This window comes from Amblyomma americanum, chromosome 2, assembly GCF_052857255.1.
Source record: "Amblyomma americanum isolate KBUSLIRL-KWMA chromosome 2, ASM5285725v1, whole genome shotgun sequence".
Classification (NCBI taxonomy): Eukaryota; Metazoa; Arthropoda; class Arachnida; order Ixodida; family Ixodidae; genus Amblyomma; species Amblyomma americanum.
In genome coordinates this window covers 66,750,500-66,771,815 of record NC_135498.1, presented here as the reverse complement: position 1 = coordinate 66,771,815, position 21,316 = coordinate 66,750,500, and the positions used below count along the sequence as shown (strand labels likewise).

Genomic DNA, 21,316 nt, shown 5'->3' with positions numbered 1-21,316 from the left:
GGTTTCAGTGCCACGTGTCGTCGTGCGTGCGTGTGTGTGTGTGTGCATGTTTGCCCACGCTTGTCAAAGCGCGGCAGCCGGGGAGAGGAGCTCCCCAACTGAGAGGCGAGGAGGTCTGACCGGCGCCGGCCTGGCGACGCGCCCGTCACGCTGAACATGTTCATGCGTCGCCGTCTTGTGCGACTCATCCCAAGCCGCTCCTTCTTGCCCTCGACTCCGAGGGTATATAAAGAGAGCTGCCCCGGACGCCAAGGAGAGACTTCGATTCTTCATGCGAGTAACGTGGTCGCCCTGGACCGGCTGCTCTTTTGCGATGCCAGAATAAACAAGTTGTTCTGTTGCCAGTCGACTCATCCTTTGCCGGGGACCTTCGGATGTTTCCTGCTTTGCCCCAGGCCGCCAGGCCAACGCTACCCTGGGGCTTGCAACCAAATGCAACAGTGGGGGTTTCGGTTTTGTGCGCTCATGTGGGGTGTGCGTGTGACCGAGGCGGAAAAGGACGTGACTTCTTTGCCACACTGCGAAGAGTACGTGGGTTGTGCGACTCGCTGTCATAGCTATGGGGCTTTTCTAGGGGCGAGTGACCGACGCCGTCGGTTGTAGTATGCTGTAACCGAAAACTCGCGCTTCAGCCTTTAGGCTACTGAGGATGCTATCCAGCCTTGCTTTGGAGTGGGTGCATTCATGGAAAGGGTTGGCGTGCTGCAGCTGGCGCATTTTCTTCTTTACCTTTCTGGAGGGGGAAAGTCTGGGTATGGATTTTTTTTTTTCCTTCTCTGCCAAAGTTTCCGCTGCTGCTTCTCCAGCGGCCCGTATCGCGGGATTGTTTCCCGCTTCTGGTGGTGCGTAGCGGTATACTGTATAGGGTCACTCGACTGCAGTCCTCTCGTTGGGCGCCGCGATGTTGCTTCAGCGCACGGTAATGAATTACAACACTGCACTCTTGACGTACCCTTCAACTGATCCTAGCATTGACGCACCTGCAGACTCTGCTGATTTATGTCGTTTCTAAGCTCCACTGTCAGTGAGCTGACCTGCGACGTGTATGAGCCGCTGGGATTCCAATGGATGCGGATTCAGAAAATCGAGTTCTCTATAATTAAAGCAGCCAGCTGTAGTGCATACATTTAGCAGGTGGAAATAACCCGTGGTCGTTCTTCGTTTTGCGGCAATGGTGGTGTGCTAGTTCTGTAGCCTTCTGTTCACTCCTTCTCTCATGCAACGATGACAATATGAACTGGGGTGAATGGCGTCGTGTCGTCCCCGTTTGCGTCAGCCTTGGTATCACGTGATCTACTCCTCCTCCCCCGGTCAAGGAGAACGGTGTTCGGGTTATGTCGGACGGGAAGTGAAGGCTACCGAGTATCAGCGTGCACCATCTGAGCCTGTTGGCGAACTTCTTACGCTGCTCAGAGACACCAATATAGCGGAGCAACCAAAAGTTGCGGGGTGCCACTGGTAGCTGGCATGCCCAATGGCCCAGCTCATAGGCGGCGCCACAGTATGTTAAAGGGAATATCCGGGTCTCGCAGCGCATTCTCTCAACTGACGCGGTCTGAGAGGCCGTGCATCACAGATCCGCGTGCATGGTAGCGTTAGCATGGCTTCGAGGTGTGTGCGTGAAGTACACTGATAAAAATTTTAGTCAGTATTCATTTATATCGGTTCGGTACTGTTGACGTTTTTCCTCAGTTGTTAGGCGCTCGACTACTGAGCCGGAAGACTCGGGGTTCTACCCGGCCGCGGCGGCCGCGTTTCGATGTAGTAGGTGAAACGCAAAAGACACGCGTGTCCTGTGCGAAGTGAGTGGCACGTTAAACAGCCCCAAGTGGTCGAGATGAACCCAGAGCCCTTCATTACAGTACCTTTTCCGTGACGTCCCCCTTTTTCACTCCCTCCTTCATCCCTTCCTTCACGGCTCGGTTAGTGTGTCTAACCGAGGAATGAGGTAGTTTAGCGCCTTTTCCGTAAGATCAGTTTTCGTTTCAACGCGAAGCATTACTAGCCCCATTACGAGAAAAGCCGGCGGCGCGCGCGCGCGTGTGTGTGTGTGTGTGTGTGTGTGTGTGTGTGTGTGTGTGTGTGTGTGTGTGTGTGTGTGTGTGTGTGTGTGTGTGTGTGTGTGTGTGTGTGGTGTTCTCGAAGATTGTACTGAAAAATCCCAGCGATGGTACGAAAATAGTGACATCATCAAGCGGCTGTATGACGCACACAGCTAGACGCGCACCGCCACTAAGTGCAAATCATATATAAATGTATTTCGTCCATACATATATCTCCCCGCTGGCCGACCTCTATGTGACGTCATTCATGTGGTGACATTCGTACCAAAATTATAACGCAACTGTTTGTCGTACAGCGTTCCGGATGGTGTCATGCCATTTCTCGTTGTATATAGCTTACATGTGCTAGCGAAATTGGAGGCTAGCTTGCGACAGGGATTCGAACCGACGACATATGCACCTTCAATTGCGTGTCTTCCCAGACTCTCGTATCAAAATTGTGATGTAACCGTTCGTCGTACAGCGTTCCGGGTGCTGTCATACGCACGCAGGGACAGTAATGCTTTCGCATTCCCACGCGTAAGCGGTCCTAAGTGTCTCCGCCAATTTTTTTGTTCTATTTTTCTTTCACGACGTGTTCCCAAAGTGTGCGGCAAATAATTAGGGCGTACATGAGAAAATCGCTACATCTCGGCTGCTTTTCTCCTCGAAATTAAGTGCCCCTTTTTATTTTCCCCTGTCCCTCGTGACCCGTAGACTGGCCTTCCTGGCGACGAGAAGCAGAATCAGGGCGGCCGGGCGCACAGCGCGCGTGATCTGCCAGAAACGCGAAGGGTGTAGACGCCGGGCTGCTCTTCCGTGTCGTCGCATTGCCCCTTTCTCCCCCTTATCTCTGTATACGGGGTCGCGGGGCAGCGGTGTGGTGTGTACTGTCGCCCCTCTCCCACGCCATTGGTTTCTTTTTGGAGGGGGTTCTCGCGCAAGCACACGACGCCCTTATCTGGCGGGCGTCGCACTCGGACACGGTCGGGTGTGCTCGGCTGCCGCTGCAGATAGCCTGGAGGCCCATTCCCCGAGGGAGCGCGAGAGAAAGTGGTGGTGGTGCCTGCGCCACGCAGCCGATCGGGAGGGGTCCGATGTCTCGGACCCGGGCTGTCCGTGGGCGACGGTCACGCTGGAGTTTCCCCTGGTGGGGAAAGCGCCAAGTACTGACGCGTCGCTTCTGTCAGCTATCTCCGCCGATGTTGTGGCTAATCTCACTCTTCATGCGAAGCTCAATTTTCGCTGTCAAATCAACTTCCATCATACCACGCGAAAATTATAATGCAAGTATGTATTGGTATTTTGCATTCTTGTGTTTGCCGCATATATCCCCTAATGTCTGACATGGATTTGAACCCAGTCTAGAGGGAGCGGTGTGGGTGGTGAAAGAGGAGCAACATGTACAGTGTGAAACAAGAACAGAAATATTTTCTGTGACGTCGGCTATTACTACGCTATTCAGTTAACACAGCCTCGCAGGCAAATGCGCTCAGGTTTACGCGATGCATAACGACTATCTAGTCGTAACAGTTGTCTAGATAGCTTTTGTTGATCAGAGGGTATAAGCTTAGTGAAGGTGGCTTATTAATATACAGTAGGTGCAGAGATGCTACGCTCTGCATGTTCTTAAGATGTCACTGTTTCCCGCAAGACGTTAGAGGGCGCGCGTGCTTCTTATGGAGACCTGTGTTATTGTAATTGCCCTGCAAATGCTACTGCACAGCATCAGGCAATCTAATAGACGATCAGAAATTTTGTTCGATGCATTTCTTAATAAGCTTGCTGCCTATTAGTTGTCGATAAAGAAATAGGCTATTAGTGCCTGTTTGAATTTCCCCCAGGGATTTTTGTAGCAAAGGAACTTCCATACTTCCTGCCCTCTTCAGTGCGAAGAATGGGCAGTTGTTCCAGAGTAAGCGGGATTCTCATGATAGAGTAGGTTTCAATAAATAGAGATTTCAATAAATAAACTGATTAACACCCACACGTGCGTAGTCCTGCGGTTACAGGTGAAAGCTACGCAGCTTTCTCAAGAGCTTCCCGCGGTTGAAGAAACTTTCGGCTTTGTTCGGTGCTCGAACCCGGCACGGATCACTACTTGGCCGTGCACTCGCTCTGTTAAACTAGTATACGCAGGTCGTTAATAAATAATTACTCCCCCCGAGTTAAATTCATCTGTCATGTGGTGTCCCGTAAACTCATTTACATGTGAATCGGCCACTAGAGTGAATCGTTCCCATGAGTGAAATCCACTCCACCTTGGGGAATTCTATAAGTGCATTGGCTAATTGCGTTGTGTCGTTAATTGATCTATTCGGCCGCGCCCGGCCATCTGTTAGTAGTTGCTTGCTTGGAAGGGCGACCACTCCGGGGAGGCGCATGGTCCCAGGTTCGAGCTTTTTTCGAGCTGAGAATATTCTGAAGATTTTTTTGCAATAAGGGGGGGGGGGGGGGGGGGGGGCGTTTATTAACACGATAGCGTAAAGGGTCCCGTTTAGCGCAGAACGCAGTGTTGTATAGTAGCTGGCATTGTGTCGAGAAGGTCGGGACTGGTCGAGAGGATCGTGACGTCACAACCACATGACCTCATGCGGGAATTCAAACACCCCACAACATCACACAGTACAGCACAGTTCCTCGTCGATGTAAAGGGTCGTGATGTCGTTGCACGCCATTGCGTAGTGCCTCTGAAGAAAGAAAAGCAATTGCGCTGAAGATAAAAACGACTGAGCCGTCACTCGAACTACTGCCCCTTAGGTCGTGAGCCGAGCGCGCTATACCCTTGACCACTGAGGAACGTTCGTTCGACATGGTTAAAGGGAAGCCATGGGTGTCTTGTGGTAAATAATAAAAAGTAAGCATAAGATAAAAATGAAATAAAGAACTGGGTCCTTGTCTGCGAAGCGATATACAAAGAGGACCCCCAGGCCGCTGAAGGGGCTTATTAGCCTTTAAGACTGAGCTAAGTGTCCACCGAACTTTTGGCTCAACACATGAAAAACTATGTGAATGAACTAAAGGGGAAGGTTATATGAATGAGAATAAGTTGGCTGACGGAATGAAGTCTAGGAGTAAGCGATGATGTGGTCCATGCATTATATGATGAAGAACTGTCCTCGATAGACCCGCTGCGGCCAGGCGCCGTACTCTTGACCGTTTTAAAGCTGGGCAGGCTGCAGTGAATGGTGCATGTCCGCTCTACGGCAGCTTGGAAGGGTTGTGTTGCTGCTGGCCATGTGTAGATCAATTCTGATAGGCATGCTTCGGCGCGGTAACAGGTATACAGTACAGGGCAATGCAGAGAAACACACAGCAGGGAGCCAACAGAACCTCAAGTGGTGCTCTGCGTCTTGCTTTGTGTTGCACCATCACTTCAGAATGTACGGCAGCGCGCCGGTGGATGCTAATCAACCTTTGCTTCACTAACAGAACTGGACATCTACAGTTGTCCTCTCACCCCCCCCCCCCTCCCTCCCTACCACAAACGATCGAGCCATATCCCAGGTAGTTGTACCACGTGACCGCGGTGGCACATTGTCAGAGCGCCTTCTCCGTAGTCCACGCGGAGTTCTCTGCTATGACGTACAACGCCGTTTAATCCAAAAGAAGGTTCCTCACAGAGCTGTCGCTGCAAAAAGAAAAAAAAATTAAGAGCCGACTTTGTTGCATATAATGCCAGCTATTGGTTTAGTTGACAAACAATTATCTCTTCTTACGTGTTAACACTCGTTCCCTCTTGTAGTGGTTGTACTGGCTGCCTGTGCGCTGCGTGCAAGTTCTGCATTCTCTCTGTTCGCTTTTCCGTGCTGTTACCTCTTCAATAGCAGTCGCACATAACACTGAGCGCTGTAGACGGCGGCTGTCGCAGCCTCGTTGGGTTTTGGAGTTTGTTCCACGAAGCGCCGCCACAGAGAATGCGCAGGCTTTGGGAACTTCATCCGAAAAAACGACGTGATCTGAAACCGGCTAGAGATATCGCGGATGTATAATAATTTGGACTGCGCTGCGGCGAGCTTTATCCGACAGCACTGCTATAAGACTTCATCGTTCCTTTTCCGTTAATGGAAGGAACGAATGAGAGTACTTGCAGCACAGAGGCGCGATTATTACTCACATCCCTCGGGTTTTTTCCCTTTGCATAGATCGATTGCATGCAGTTCGTGTTGTGTGTGGGATTGAAGCTAAATGCCATTAACAGCACATACGTGTCTCCTCCTCCTCCGCCTCCTGTGCACGTTTAAACGCTTGGGGTTGTTCTCGCCGTTAGAGGAAACCATAGCGTGTACAGAACTTGTTGGTGTTATGGTGAGAAAAGTAAAAAAGAAAGAGAAATCGGTATTGCGACAGAACCGGCGGGAACGGTCGTGTGCCGTCTGGCAACATTGCCAGACATCGTAAAAGAGGGGGTGGAAGACTGAAGAAAAAAAATGTTTGAAAAGTAGCGAATGGCTGAACGAATTGTCTCACTTTCGTGCATTTGCGGTTTAAAAGAAACAAAAAAAGGTGCGCTGAAAAAAGAAGTACGCAGCCGGCAGGATTCGAACCTGCGCGGGAAGATCCCAATGGATTTCAAGTCCATCGCCTTAACCACTCGGCCACGACTGCGGATGCTTTGCAGCAGCCGGCAGACGCAAGTAATGAGGCCTCTTCCTCTCCCCCCCTTTCGCTGCTCGTTTCGAAGGCCTTGTTGTCGGCGCTCGCTATCGCGGGGGGAAGAGAGGAGGAAGGCTGAAAGAGGCGCACAGCTGCCACTTGCTTCCGCCACTCACTGGCCCGCCGCACAACAGGTGGAGTTAGGCACGCTGCCAGGCCTCTGAGATTTGATGTGGCGGCTGGTGGATCTCGGAGGCCATGACCAGGTCATGACTAGGCCGTGCGGTCGTCTCGCGCGCTGAGCGGCACGGAATGAGAATGGCGCGGCGCTCTTCCCCCGTAGTTTTGTTGTTTGTTTTCTCTTTTTTGTTCGGAAACTGGCAAGTTGGCGAAGTCTTCGACTCGTGAGGAATCGTTTTGTTTTCGGAGCCCATGTGCTTGGCTTGTGTCTTGTCTTGGTGGGCAGCGCACCGGTCCTCTCTCTCTCTCTCACTTGTTCTCGCGACACTGGGTAAGAAAGGCAAGGACACGTCTTTGTTGTGCGTTTACTGTGCTTTGCTTGTTAGCGTTTCTTTTACTTTCGTTCTTAAAGCCAAGTTCTCTTTCCGCGGACTTGCGTTTATGTGTACGGATGAGGTGCAGCAATTTTGCTGTTCTAAAAATGTCAGGGACGGAACTCCTGGAATGCGACTCCGCGCATTCTACCGGGCCGCCATTTAAAGGGACAGTGAGGAGACCTCCACCCAACTATTCAGTTCCGTAAAATTGATTCTCTGGCGCTTTCTGGCTATAGTGACGTTGTCCGTCAGCAAAAGACGCGCTTTCAGCGCCGAAAGAATTGGATTTAAAAATTTTTCCCGCTACTCCATTCAAAATCGTTACGTTCTTACAAAAAAACAAACAAACTATATGTTGCCATCGTTTTGAAGTGGCACGGCGGTGTAGCGTATAGCCTCTAAGATCCTCGAAAATCGTTCTGAGAGACGTACCCATTTCACTTGCAAATAAGCCGGGGACGGCGGCTCCTGTATATTATTTTTTTCTGCGTTTTTTGGCTTATGAAAGCTCCGTTCTTGGTGAGAGTGGTCTCTTTGTGACTTGAACGCGGTGCCTTATGAATAGAGGCAGGCTTCTATTCGTCCTCGGTATCCCTTTAAATTCGGTCAGCACGTGCCTTTTCTCTTTCTCCCCGCTTTTTCACGACCACGTCAAATACAGTCTCTGCAGAGGCGATTTTGCGCAGGAAGTTCTAGTATGAGAGGCAGCAGTCTGCACACGCCAACGAATTCTGTGGTGGTTTTTCTACGTCGACGTTGAAAACTCCTCACATACATTATCCACAAACGACGGCGCGTGCTTTTAACTCCTACTTGTTGGTTGAATGCGGTCAATGCGTTCCCTCTCATATATTGGAGCTATATTTGTATGATCAGCAAAAAATGATGCGCGAACAAGAAAACTGAAGTGCCAACATAAAAAAAACTCAAATATATATTTATTTGCTCCAGGAGAGGAAATACAGGCCAGATTAATTAACACTTCTAAAGAAGAGCCTTCGCGCCTTCCATGTGACATTAACCTGCTCTAGTATGTGAGCTTTCCCACGCTAAGATCTTATCTTGCTGTTCGTGTTTCAACTTCGTGTTCGCATTTCATTTGTTTACATCGTCTATTTGGGTCCTGAAAGTTCCTAAAGGTTTCTGAAAGACTAGCTTGCTTTATTTTTTTCTGGTCTCGCTACTCCTGCATGCTCCTCTCCCGACGGTCTTTCTTTCTTTCTTTCGAACCCGCACACTTGCTGACAGAACTTCTGCGTGGCATCTGCAGCTATCCAGCCCGAAGTGCCATTTCTTTCGTCAGTTGTGCTTCTCCACAGCGCTGCGTCCAGCTTACGAAACCATTGGCCCGCATGTGCGCGGGGGCCCACAGTGCAGCAGCCGCAGCAGCAGCGGCGGCCAGCGTTCGGTGTATCGCTCCCTGCGAATGGCTCTCGCAGCGGCTGGGAATGATGCCCCGTGGGACAAGCAAATGACGGAGCGATTCGCTCGACGATACACACGTAGTGCTACTACTACGCCCGCCCGCCCGTCACGGTTCATTTAACGGGAGAAGGCTCTCTCTCGCTTACTTCCTCGTCATCGGACTTTTGTTCTTTTAACCGGCCGCACGCGCATTATGAACCGCAGCGTACGAAGAGAGAAAGGTGCGGGGCGGGCGGTTGTCACGCGAACCTTCACCTCCTCATTTGCTTTGGAAGCGTTTTGTGGGAAACGCGAAACCAAGAAATTGTGCGTGCACAAAATGAACGCGATGAAACGACACTGCCGCTATTGATAGTCGCTTTTATTTTTGTGCGTGTGTTGAGTCAGCGTTTTATTTTCCCTCGATACTCGCCTGTTCCCTTTCTCGCAACCTTCTCTCCCGACTTTCTCCTCGTCCCTGTGATTTCGCTGCCTCGCTTGGCGCACTTGCTGCGGAGGCGCGCGCTTAACCGCCGCTGCGGTGCTGATTTTGACGCTGATGATGCGTGCATGGTGATCAATGAATATACGTACAAACTGTGCGCGTTTCCGAATGCCTGATCGCGCTTAGCGGAGCGCTAAATTGGTGCAGCCGCGCTGCGATTTCGCTTCTTCCTTGATTTTCTGTTTTCTTCGGGCTCCCCGTATACCAGCGCAGTGCATGCGTGAGCTGAGCCGTTCGCTATTGGCGTATATAGTGACGATTATTCCGTAGCTAAAAGGAGCGTCTCGGGTAGTTGTTGCTTTGTTATACATACTGATACTTACCGCGCTGTATCAGTGGCTCTAATGGCAGTGTTATAGCGTCCTGTCACGATGCATGGGCGCATTTCGATGGAGGCCGAATAATGCGACAACTGTCGTGCACCGATATTCTGGCGAACTTTAAAGGACCTGGTCGGTGTTAATTCGAATTCTTCCGCTACGGCGCCTCTCACGGCCTCCTCTGCAGCTTCCTCGTCTTATAATCGGTTAATTAAATAATTACTTAATCACTCGCAACAAATGATGTTCACATGTCCGACATTCTCGGGCAAAAATTGTGATGATTGCAAGACACTGTTACGGAAATAGTGAAGGCAATGGTCCATTATTCTGACATGCAGCAAAATCTATATTTTTAAGCGTTTCCATCGATCGCATCCAACAGTTAGGACTGCCTTAGAAAACCAATGGGGAACGCTTTTGACGATAGCAAACGCGCTATAGAAAAAAAAAAGAAAACGAGACAACCGTCGGGTGATCTGCGGATGTATAGAATGTTATAGCGAAATCTTACTTTAGATGAAAAAATTGCGATCAGAAACGGTTTCCCGCACAAAAATTCTTTGTCCAGAATTGTTTGGTATGACCTAGAAAACTGTGAGCGCGCGCGCTCTTATAAAGCGATAAATGTTTTCTTTCTTTTAATCTTTGATTGTGTTTTACGTTCTGGGTACCTTTCAACACCCCGTGGAATATGTAAACGCGCACGGAGAGGACATTTATGGTAAGGTGGGCTGGCGATAGAGATTGGCTTTTAGATAAAAGGTGTCTCAACCCTGACGACCCTATCGTTTCTTGTCACGCGTTGAGAGATTCGGTGCTTGTGGAATAATAAGGCGCGGAAATTTTAGAGCATATCCCGCTGTAAAGCAGTTAGGATGCAGCGAACCCGCGTCGAAACCAATACGAATAAGCAACGGCGGTGGCTGCCGCACGCATTATTCCGTATACAGCGAACTCGTGGTACGTCCTCCTCGTTATAGTGCTCTAAAATGCTGTATCTCCATGTTGCTCGGTGACAAGGCTCCTTCCTATACGAGGAGTCGCTTATTAGATTCCATATACTCCGCGCGACTATACATATGCATAGGCGCGAACAGAAAAATAATAGATGACACGGGGGAAAGTGCTCTTGTATCGAGCTTTCCGGCCGACACTAGAATGGAGAAAAGTCTCTTCCCAGGCTATCCGTCACAGCTCACTCTCGCTGTGCGAGACGTTAGAGCCCAGTGAGCCGAATCAACCGCCTAATGCGCTACACTTCGCTCAGGGAACGGTGCGTGCATCACTTCTTACACGCGGCCGGTCCCAGCAGTCTCTCTCCCTTTCTCCTTTCCTTTGTGTCTTTCCTCGCCCTTTTCGCTGCGTGTTATGCACGCGTGCTCGCGCCTTGTTCCTCGCCGCTCGTGTCCGTCTCGGCCCCGGCGTTTGCCGGAAGCACTCACGTCTGGGGCGCGGCGACGCCCCCCTCCCCCTTCCTCCGAGGAAAGCCGTTCCTCGTTGGCGCCCGTTCTGCCTACGGGGCCTCTCCGATGCAGCCAGCAAGCCGTTAGCGGAGTCATCATTAGCCGCGCGGACAGATGGAGGCTCGCTGACTAGCGATGGCGCATTGGGAAACCTCAGCAGACGCGGGGCGGGCCGCACCGTGCGCGATTAGCGGAGTAACGGACTGTAACCACCGCCTTTCTGCTGCTCGCCCGGGGTAGTCCCCTCCGCGGGGGCTTCTTCCTCCTGCCGGAGGTTGTAGACAATATATTTTGTTAGATTTCGTCGTCGTGTGCGTTTAGGTACGTGAGTGACTTCCTGGGTTGCGAGACGCTCGTGGCGGCGTCGTTCCCGATAGATCATTGTTTCCCCGTGTGTCGTCGTCGGCGCACCCCACGTCTGTATATATATATATATATATATATATATATATATATATATATATATATATATATATATATATATATATATATATATATATATATATATATATATATATATATATATATATATATATATATATATATATATATATATATTGGTGAGCGGCGCTGCCGGCATCCCAAGACATAACGAATACGTGTCCGAAGTAGGGGTGGACTAGAATGTTGTATGCAGTGGAACGGTTGCAGAAGTTTGGTCCCGCAATTCGCGTCTTTTAAACGGTTGTGTGCCGCTACAGGGCCTCGTTCGGAATTCTTTCTGTTGACGCTGTGGGTGTGCGTATGGCCTCCTCATTCAGTGGCCCATCTCGGAGGCTCACAGTCACAGCTGGGACCCATCGGGAGTGCACGTGCGTATACATGTCCGTTAGGACTTATGCGGAAAAAAATCACGGTCCTGTCGTTGCGTGGTCCGACGTCCTAGTGCGTCTGCTCTCACCCAGTGGGACCGCATTTATTGGAAAGACCAGCGAACTTGCAATTATAATGTGCCAGTAGAAAGGTTAACGGCTTGTATTGAAATGTAATAGCTGGTAGTGTACTACGGAGGTTGCTCTTCAATCTGCTGTATTCGGATGCAACCCAAGAACGAAGCGGCAGATGCCCCTCAATTCCAGCCAATAGCGTCGACCGGTTCGGCCCCTTGACCGATTTCTCTCCCTTGACCGATCTCCTTAGGCATATTACACCCTAATCTCGAATACTCCTGTATGGGAGTGAAAACGAGAGTAAGCTTTCCTCTAGCACACTCCCTTTCAAAGCCGCGGCTTAGAAATCGGATTGACCGTGACGCCATGAAAGTCGGTCGACGCCATCGGCTGGAAGGCCTCCTTTTGTGGGACATGTACCGCTTCGTTCTTGAGTTGCATCCGACTATGTATGGCACTACGGTGAGAGAACTAACGCTGTTAATAGGGCACAAATTGCCGTTTTTGATTCTGATGTCATCGCTCTGAATAGCCGTATACGCACGCAGGCTGCAGGGGAGTGGCGCAGGTTGTATGCAACACTCGGAGCATCGCATGTGTACACCGTGGCTTGTGTACGAGGAAGAACGATGCACCGCGCCCACATATACGTCGGGGCACGCGACGGCAGCCGAGAACTGGCGTGTGTTCCTTCTGCAGCCTCTTTCCTCGCACCCACATATATAGACGCACTTGGGGCTCGGCGTGCCGTTCCGGGCATTGTGTCCCGGTCATCGCTCACGCTGGTGGCCAGCGCACGCCGCTTCCCTCGTCTCTCCTCTATTCCACCCCTCCTCCTCCGTCTCTTCTGCCGAGTGGTGGAGCGCGCCCGTTATCATCGTCGTAGCCATTATTATATCAGGCGGAGAGGAGCGCCTCATATCGCGTGGCACGTCTGCTGCAGGCAGCGCACTTCCTCGATTGCCTCCGCCTTTTCTTTCTTTCTTTATTCCTTTCTTTCTTTCTTTCTTTCTTTCTTTCTTTCTTTCTTTCTTTCTTTCTTTCTTTCTTTCTTCCTTCCTTTCTTTTCTCCCATTCGTTAGTTTGTTTCTTGTTTATGTCTTCTGCCGAGACGCCTCGGGGGCGCTCGTCTGCTCGGACGTAGTTTCGTGCTGCAACAATGGAGGGTAACTAGCTGGCGCTGCTGTCTCTGCTGGATGCTCCAGTATGGCAGTTCATCGGCCATATATGAATCATTCCAAGTGCACAGGTTAGACATAGCATCGAACGTCCGCGTGCAACCTTATTCCCGTGTTTGTGAGACCAGTTTATAGGCACAGCAAATATTTGTCAATACTTTGCATAAGCGGAGTCCTGCGACCTATACTTTTCTGATTGAAATGCTTGAAGGAGGTGGCTCTGCATTAGCACTAGGATTACGGACTCATAACCTCCTGTGAGTTTTTTTTCTTCTTACTTTCTGTGACGTTCCTTGTGTGTGCTACGAGGTTCCGCGTTCGACGGCGCGGCGTAGACGGAGACCCAGATGACAGCGGCATCATCAATTACCCAGCCATGCTCGTTGAGAGTGACGACCAGAACGAAGGGGTTTAAGCCCAACCGGACCCAACCGGACCCGCCGCCGCCGCCGCGGGGAAACGGGCTTTATCCTCCCCAATTGCCGTGGCGGTTCCAGGGGAGGCCTCCCGAGCACATCCCAGGACAAGGGACCACTTTCCCGGCCGGTGACCCGCGGGAACTGTCAGCGGGCCAGAGCGCGCCTTACCTTGAGGAGCGAGTGTCAGTTGATGGATGGAGAGCGGAGGCCGGTGACCCGCGGGAACTGTCATCGGGCCAGAGCGCGCCTTACCACAGCCGACGCTATGCGCTACCTCGAAGACAACCTTCTTTCCCTCGGACTCAACACGGGAGGGGGGCGAGACCATAAGTGCGGTGGTATGTTTGTGCGCCCAAGTGAAAGCCCTAGCCCCCCTCCTTCCCCTCCGGCGTGGGCGTCCTCACCCTAGGGAGTGTGGAGAAGAGGATATAAAAATCGACAAGCAGTACGGAAGGGGGACGCTCAGGACGACATCGTTCGCCAAGAGGGCCTTCAGCGCCGAAGCCCGTCGGCGTGCAGCTTCTGCCAGCAACCGCTCGAGCCCAACTCCGGAGCCACTCCATCGCCCCCCATGAAGTCGTCGGCACGTAAGCTCGGACGCCCCAGCCTCTGAATCTTAATCATGTATAATTATTGAATATATCTGTTTGTTTAAACTGAGCCATACGGTGTCTCTTTGCCTCTCCGTCCCGTGTGGACCTGCGCATTATGGGGGTCATCACACTGGTGTCAGAAGTGGGGTCTCAAAAGCAAATGACCTCTGAATGCTGCGACATTCATGACTTCAAAATTGTAATTAAAAGGGAATCACGGGACTGATTGTGGGACTTTTACCCCCATTTGAGAGGCTTGAGGCACCGGAGGGCTTGAAAAAAAAAAGTCTATCTGAGGGAGCTCCCACTCCATAGCCGTCGCTCGGAGCAAGCATGCTGGCATTAGGAAGCGTCATTCCGACGTTTACAGGAGATAAGACAGGGGTTCCAATCTGCGATTTCTTTTCCATGCTAGAAGAGATTGGGAAAATGGGGGGATGGTCCGATGCTCAAATGCTGGGAATGGCGAGTTGTAAGATGGCAGGATCTGCTCATGATTTTGCATGGCGAGACGAAAAAGTAAAATCCACAAAATCATTTGCGGAATTTAAGAAGCTCGCGTTTGAGCATTTCGACACTGAACCACGTCACGTGCGGGTACAGAGGTTCCGTGACGCCGGACAGATGGTAGGGGAGGACGTGCGAACGTTTGCGTCGCGGCTTCAGCGCTTAGCGCGCGATACGTTAAGCAGGGAGGAGGAAGGAGACCAGCTAAAGAGGAAAACGCGGAGGATGCTTTTGGGGCCCTGAAAAGGAAGCTAATGAGTGCACCGCTGTTGCGCCACCCGGATTTTAATTTGCCCTTCGTTATGGCCACAGATGCGTCAAAGTTCGCAGTTGGTGCCGTGCTATCTCAGGTTATCGAGGGCAAAGAACATCCCATTGCTTTTGCTAGCCGACAGCTGAGCCCCACAGAGCAAAAGTACGGAGCTACGGAAAGGGAGTGCCTCGCCGTTGTCTGGGCAGTAAAGCACTTCAGATACTACCTTTACGGCCGCAAATTCAAGCTAGTCACAGACTGCCATCCTCTGAAATGGGTGATGAGTGTCAGGGACCCTAGCTCGCGACTCGCTAGATGGAATCTACGCCTGCAGGAATACTGCTTTGAAGTTGAGCACAAGTCAGGAAAGACACATCTGAATGCTGATGCACTCAGCCGCACAGCTGCCGTGGCAGCTATAGATGAGTTTGTCCCCGTAGTCGACCCCGCCGAATTACGCACAGAGCAGTGCAAAGATCCTGACCTGAAGCGAATAATCGAAAGCTTAGAGGGCGCACCGTCTCACCCCGAACAGCTAGGTTATTTCATTGGCAAAGACGGCACCCTGTGTCGGCGCACGAGGCCAACCAGGAAAGGGAGACCAGAGAAAACCGCTTGGGAGAGAGTCGTCATACCTCGGTCGTGGACAGAAAGGGTTCTTCGCGCGTTTCACGATGCGCCATGCGCCGGTCATTTTGGCGTAGCGAAGACACGCAGGCGTGTGGAGCGTTTGTACTTTTGGAGTGGCATGTGACAGGATGTTAGAGACTACTGTGCGAAGTGTCATTCCTGTCTCGAAAGAAAAACACCCAAGGGACGAAGACCAGCTCCAATTCAGCCGTTCCCTGAGGTTTCGGCTCCCTTCGAGCGGACAGGTATGGACATAATGGGCCCATTGCCCACGACCACTTCCGGAAACAAGTACATTTTAGTATTTGTCGATCACCTTTCAAAATACGCGGAAGCGGTAGCACTCCCAGATCAGAAGGCAGACACGGTTGCAAGAGCATTTGTCGAACAGATCGTGCTCCGACATGGACCCCCGAGGCAACTCTTGACAGATCGGGGAACGAACTTCGTGTCGCAGCTAATGAGGAGAGTTTGCGAGCTGCTTAAGATCGCTAAGAAGCAGACAACACCGTACCATCCGGCTTGCAACGGCGCGGTGGAGCGACTGAACCAAACCGTGGCCGGGTTCCTGTCGCATTTTGTTTCGCGCGACCAGCGGGACTGGGACTTGTGGCTCCCGTATGCAATGTTTGCCTACAATTCCGCAGCACACGAGAGCACGGGCGAATCGCCATTCTTTCTTCTCTACGGCCGAGACCCGGACCAGCCTAGTGAAGTGCCAGAGGGCCCCCGTCGTGTCCCATACGCTTCACTGGACGACTATAATGTTGAGCTAGAATCGCGCTTGCAAGTGGCGAGGGACGTCGCAAAGGAGGCCTTAAAGAAAACGGCGAAGCGCAGGAAGGATGTGCACGATCGCAGTGCTAGAGACGCGCCGTTTAATGTGGGGGACAGCGTGTACATTGAAAACTGCCAAAGGCAGATTGGGCTAGCTCGTAAGTTCCAGACGAAGTGGAGAAGACCGTGCGAGGTTGTCGAGAAGCTTTCTCCGGTAAACTTCAGAGTTCGAGACGTGAACCGGCGCTTGATAAGGATACACGCAAATCGCCTCAAGTCGGCACCGGTTCAGTATTCACGAAATGAGGAAAGGGAAAGCGCGGATTTTGATGGGGACAGAAGTGAAGCGGAGCGCGCAGTTAGTTCGCAAGAAACGCCCTCTCCTGCATTTGTTCGGCAGGCGCCAGAGATGACGGCCGGAATGCCACCGGATTTACTTCATGCATTGCTAGAAGAAGAAGCGCGCGAGGTTGCCGCGCAGATAACGCCAGGAGAGGCTCCTGCCACGAGCCCTCGCGAGTCCCAAAGCAGACAAAGGGTCACAGACTTACTTAGTATGACTGATGAAGGCCGATATCCGCTGCGAAATCGGAAAGCTAAGTCGGACTAATGGCGTAAACAGAGAGGAGTTGTGAACTGGTTAGAATTGTGTAATGCCACAGCTCATAGCATTGCTATATGCGTATGTGTTAAGTTATCGGAGTTGGTAGTTAAACCTTTCTGTCATTAAGTAACACCTTCACAGGAGAGCATGCGGAGCGCATGCAGAACCTGCCCTACTTCCTTTCGTTATCTATATTTTTGTCTGTGCCGTGATCGTGCTAGAAGTGGGAGCTCCTTTGTAACTGTGGTAAATTTATTTCGTCCAGTTTGGACTAGAAAGGAGAGGCTTGGGTGCTGAGTTTCATGTTTATCTGTAAAAGAAGATCAGTGCTGCCCCTGGAGACGCCAGTTATGACAGCGGAGGCATATGGTGTTGTGCAGTGGTGTTGAGTGCAGCGAAAAGTGTTTTGTCGGACGCACTGTGCGAGGCGATTCAGAAAGACAAGGGGAGCTGCATGGACTCAAATGTTCGGAGAACATTCTTCTGGAGGGTGAGCGAGTGTGACGTTCCTTGTGTGTGCTACGAGGTTCCGCGTTCGACGGCGCGGCGTAGACGGAGACCCAGATGACAGCGGCATCATCAATTACCCAGCCATGCTCTTTGAGAGTGACGACCAGAACGAAGGGGTTTAAGCCCAACCGGACCCAACCGGACCCGCCGCCGCCGCCGCGGGGAAACGGGCTTTATCCTCCCCAATTGCCGTGGCGGTTCCAGGGGAGGCCTCCCGAGCACATCCCAGGACAAGGGACCACTTTCCCGGCCGGTGACCCGCGGGAACTGTCAGCGGGCCAGAGCGCGCCTTACCTTGAGGAGCGAGTGTCAGTTGATGGATGGAGAGCGGAGGCCGGTGACCCGCGGGAACTGTCAGCGGGCCAGAGCGCGCCTTACCACAGCCGACGCTATGCGCTACCTCGAAGACAACCTTCTTTCCCTCGGACTCAACACGGGAGGGGGGCGAGACCATAAGTGCGGTGGTATGTTTGTGCGCCCAAGTGAAAGCCCTAGCCCCCCTCATTCCCCTCCGGCGTGGGCGTCCTCACCCTAGGGAGTGTGGAGAAGAGGATATAAAAATCGACAAGCAGTACGGAAGGGGGACGCTCAGGACGACATCGTTCGCCAAGAGGGCCTTCAGCGCCGAAGCCCGACGGCGTGTAGCTTCTGCCAGCAACCGCTCGAGCCCAACTCCGGAGCCACTCCATCGCCCCCATGAAGTCGTCGGCACGTAAGCTCGGACGCCCCAGCCTCTGAATCTTAATCATGTATAATTATTGAATATATCTGTTTGTTTAAACTGAGCCATACGGTGTCTCTTTGCCTCTCCGCCCCGTGTGGACCTGCGCATTATGGGGGTCATCACATTTCAGTTTTGTTCCGATACAAAATACCCAGCCATTATAATTTGTCTTCTTCCCATCTTCTAAGCTGTGGTTGTTTTGATTTCTATGACTGCTGGAGCAAGTTTCTCCGTTCTGCCTTTAACTCCACCAGCACCCCAGTCTTCTCTTGCTCGTCTCTACTGTTCGTCCGTCCGTTAATTTTGCCTTCGCTGTCCCTACAAGCCGTTCGCAGACAGCCATGCACGATATATTAACACGGTAGCGCTAAGGCTCCCGCTCTGCTGAAAACCCGTCATCGTCGTCGGCGCTGGCGTTATGAGCGAAAAAGCAGGCGGCCCACTTTCCACCTAGGTCACCTCACCTCGTGACGTCATCGCAACCTGCCCACCGGATTGGTAGCAAACTGCCCGCCGCGGCAGGTGGCCGTTAATTCAGATTAATTATTGGTCGTGAGAGATTGCTCGGTCTCTCACAAGCCCCACCGGTGGCAGCACCTGCCATCGCAGGGCAGTGGCGCATCGCTTAACCACTGCACCAGTGCGCCAGGAGAGGTACACTATGTGGGCTCCCAGGGATCTCTGAATGTGAAGTCGAGAATGGCCAATTCCGCATATATGGGCATTAGCCCATTAACGCCATCGCGGCGCACCCTGAAGGCGGATCTTAATTGTCCCCTCTAGTTTTTTTTTATCTTCTCTACACTGCTTTCCCGAGCTGCACAAATATTATCTCTCTGCTCATGCATACTTCTATATTGCCTCGGTCTACTCGCCTCAAAGTACTAGTAGTAATAACTTTATTCATAGAAATATATGAGTGGGTCTCGGTGTAGAGGCACTCTTCACATCTTTTGACGTGGTCTGTGGCTCTTGTGGCAGGGTTGGAGTCTCTAGTCCAGGGCCCCACTGAGTCTTGCCGCCAGGTAGGCTTTCCGGACCAGTCCTGCCTGGACCGCCGGGTCATCGCTGGAAAGCATCCTCTCTCCCACTGCTCCGCACTCGGGATTCTGTTTATTGGAGCCGCATTTGTTCTCTTTTCACACCACGTTGTATGAATTAACGTGGCTTTGTCCTCGCACCACGGGCATTTGCTGCTATATAGCCCTGGGTGGATCTTGCTTAGCATGTTTAGATTCGGGAAAGTTCCCGCTTGTAGCTGTCTCCAATAGACCGCTTCCTGCTGGTGGAGATTTTTGTGAGGTGGGGGATATCTAATCCTGACCCCCTTATAGTAATTCAGAATTTCCGAGTATCCTAAGGGCACTGGTTCCGCGTCAGGCTGCTCGAGGCTGGTTTGGTTGGAGGCTCGGTTTGTAAGCTCTCGAGCTCTCCTATCCGCCTCGGCATTCCCCGCGATGCCTGTGTGTCCCGGTACCCACATTATTATGTGTTGCAATTTTTTTTCCTTCGGCGGTAATTTGGCTGTCTTTAGGATGTGAAGCGCTGCCCCCCCCCCCCCCCCCCCTATTTTGCCATTCATGTAGTTTCTGCACGCTGTTTGCGAGTCTGTTAGAATTATTAGGGACCTTTGAGCACGGTAGCCCTCTGCCGCCTCTAGGGCAATGGCAGCCTCTTCGGCCTCCTCAGTCGTGCCATCCCTGATAGTTGCGCTGGCTATTTCTTTGAGCTCATGATTAATTGCCGTTGTAACCACTCTATTTCTGTTATGTTGTCTAGTTCTTCCGTATGCAGCCGCATCCGTGTAAGCTCTGTCTATACACCAGGGAGATAGACAGAGCTTACTCGACTCAAAACAATTAGAGCACTACCTCAAAATTATCGTATTTTTCTTTCCTGGTTGATGAACGATTGCAGCGCCATCTAGTATGCCAGTATGAAACTCTGTGACCTCGAAGCTGCGGGCACGCTTCGACCCACGGAGTAGTAGTAGCTGCGTTGCTGGGCCGTGACGGCTGCGTCACGCCAAGTGGCCCAACTCCGTCCATGCGCTGCGCCTGAGGTCAACCGCTGTTATGCACTGCTTGCAGTGGTGCGCACTCGGGCATGCTCGCATTTGAAACGGCCTCTCTTAAATGAATGGACGTACGTGAACACCCTCTCGTCCAAGTCTATACTCAAATCTATTCTCTATGGGCATATAAATGTAGTGAGGGGGAAAATTTGATGCAGTAATATGGCTTCGAAACGTCGAGGGAACATTCTGCCGAATTAATTTTGCGGCGAAGCGAACGGTTAATCACTGATTTGTGGCGTTCATTTTGTTTCCTTTTAGATGATTTTTCTGGGCCATATTATTTCGTTTTGTACACGGAAGAGCCAGAAAGTGCGGCTAGAAATCGCGCGCACTGTGTAGTTGTGGAGCAACGAACGCATTGCCCTCATTGTCTGACGAGTAATTTTCCGCGTAGGAACGCAGCAATGAGCTCGCGTTTCAGGAACTTTAGTCATCAAGGGAGTAATTGCTCATTAGCGCTGTAGACTGCTGCTACAAAGACAATTGCGCTGCACAGCTTCCTGGGGAAGAAGAAAATTGTTCGAGGCGAATATTTGTCGAATTGCGAGAGTTCTATATGAAAGCTGTGTAGCTTTCCGCTGTAGCTGTACAGCTGTTCAATCAGCAATAACTCCTTTGATTGAAATGTACTCCGCATTGAGGCAAAGGTGTAGTTTATATTCACTGCAGAATAATATATGTGAAATCACAGAAATATCGCAGAAAATTTCTTTGCCCAGAAAGAAATTTTCTTCTCCCGGGAAAATGTTTTACATGCAAGAACGGCCAATTATTATCTCTCTGCATTGGCTTGTTTCACTCGCGTGCTTTGCTCAAAGGAAAAAGAAATGTATGTTTTGAAAGCTTTCTAAACAGTGAATTTGCGTGAAACAACAAAAATATTTTGTTGTTTTTTCCTGCGACGTCTACAGCGCATATTGCATTTTGCGGTCTTTACACTTGTCAGGCTGACCCTGAGAGACTCGCATCTCTATAGTTCCACTCGCTGCGCACATTTATCCCTCCATGGGGTTGAGGCATGGGGGAGCGGGGGAGGGGGGGGGGGGGGGAAGGGGAGAGACGTGCGCAGATCACACGCGGAAACAGAACACCCACGGAACTACGGAGCATGTGTTATTTTTCATCTGCAGAACACCTGTGGAACGCGGGAACACCATTTCTCGCTATGAGGCCGCAATGGCGAGAAGGAAACGGGTGATTCCCAACTTCCACGCTGGGACACCGCAGAAATCGCTTTGAGTTCTTGTAGCCATTACCGGGGAAC

At 51.4% G+C, this 21,316-nt stretch overlaps 1 protein-coding gene and 1 non-coding gene across 2 annotated transcripts in view; one reads left to right on the top strand and one right to left on the bottom strand.

The window, feature by feature from the left end:
• Positions 1-21,316, top strand: part of Tpst (tyrosylprotein sulfotransferase) — a 273,629-nt gene that overhangs the window by 34,505 nt on the left and 217,808 nt on the right. The gene's annotated exons all lie outside the window — the stretch shown is intronic.
• TRNAS-UGA (transfer RNA serine (anticodon UGA)) lies at positions 6,569-6,650 on the bottom strand. The gene has a single exon. It is a non-coding gene; the product is annotated as a tRNA-Ser (tRNA).